Source organism: Neofelis nebulosa, chromosome 8 (genome assembly GCF_028018385.1).
Source record: "Neofelis nebulosa isolate mNeoNeb1 chromosome 8, mNeoNeb1.pri, whole genome shotgun sequence".
In the NCBI taxonomy this organism is placed as follows: Eukaryota; Metazoa; Chordata; class Mammalia; order Carnivora; family Felidae; genus Neofelis; species Neofelis nebulosa.
Genome location: NC_080789.1, coordinates 33,811,092 through 33,812,584, shown reverse-complemented (window position 1 = coordinate 33,812,584; position 1,493 = coordinate 33,811,092). Strand labels below are relative to the sequence as shown.

At 37.0% G+C, this 1,493-nt stretch overlaps 1 pseudogene; it reads left to right on the top strand.

The window, feature by feature from the left end:
* Positions 1–233: 233 nt before the first annotated feature.
* LOC131483958 (protein cornichon homolog 1-like) lies at positions 234–612 on the top strand (annotated as a pseudogene).
* Positions 613–1,493: the final 881 nt, after the last annotated feature.

Genomic DNA, 1,493 nt, shown 5'->3' with positions numbered 1-1,493 from the left:
CATTAAAAGAGTGTGGTTTTTGTACATGATCCAGAGTCATCTCATTTTTCACACCTGAACTCGTTGCATACTTGGGTTGGTGCTCAAGCATGTTGGCAGGGCAGGATCAGAGGTGGTTTGGCAGTCATGGCTGTGGCCTGGGAGAAGTGAATGATTTAACCCAGAAGGCTGGGCACTGTCCTTCTGTGCTGCCACCAGCATTGCTCACTGCTCCTTCTCCAGGGCCATGCTACATGCTGGCGACACTGCTCACCACTGCTCTCATTTGCCAGCTTGCACATTACAGTATTTGATGAGTTGAAGACTCATTATGAGAACACCTTAGACCAATGTAATACCCTAAATGCTCTTGTTTTTCCAGAATACCTCATCCTTGCTTTCTTCTGTGTCAGCAGAATGGCTTATACTGGATCTTACCCCCTTCAGTATAGTGTATTTGGAGGTATATGAATTGGCCAATCATGAGTAGACCAGGACTCTATGGTCCCAGAACTATCATGAATGCAGATATTCTAGCATACTGTCCCAAAGAAGGATGGTGAGAATTACCTTTTTATCTTCTACCCTTTTCACTACCTCAATAGAATGATTCATGTTTTGGTGAACTCATAGAACAACACACAGAAGAACTGGCTCAACTAATGGCTTGCAAAAAGCGTGTAAAGGAAGGGATTCTATCCAACAAGATCCTGTTTCAAAAAGCAGCCTTGGATATTTGATCAGAGTTACCTTAAAGAATGATTCAGGTTTAAATGTTCCCACATTTTTGCTTATGGAAAGACTACTTTCCTATGTTATACTGGGATAAAGAATTTAAATGGAATTATTTATGAAGTAAAAAGAAAATGATTACCCCTGGGGTTGACAGGTTTGAACTTGCACTCCTGAGGGAACAATCATAATCCTCTGAATGACTGCATTCATTATTGGCTATCCTTAGTCCATTGGAAGTTTTTGTTTATAAGAACTTGTCAGGATCATTTTGATTTTATTGAAATGCCATCTAATTGTAAGTTAGTGGTAGACATGGGGTGATTCAAATACTGAAAATATGTAACTAACCTGTGGGAAACTTCATGGTTTTCCTCATCTATCATGTAGATGATTATATATGGATAACATTTACAAAAGTAAGAAAAGTGTGATTTTTTTCTATCTGATTTGAATATTATTCCTGTGTATGGCAGGAATGAGATTTCCCATATTTCTGTCAGAGTTAATACTTGCTTTAATCCTTAAGCATAAGTGAATGTGACATAAAAATATGTGATGAACTACTTAATAATACATTTAAAGCCATTTTAAATGTGTTCATATATGCAAGACATTACTTACTAAGAAATTGATTATTATACTTAGCGTTCTAATCTGATGGTAAAGATATTCTCAAGAACTCACAGGTACTTTAGATTTTCAAAACTGAATGAGAGAACATTGCATAAGCATCCTGCTGTTCCTTTAGTGCAATACAATAAAAGTACGAAATTAAAAAA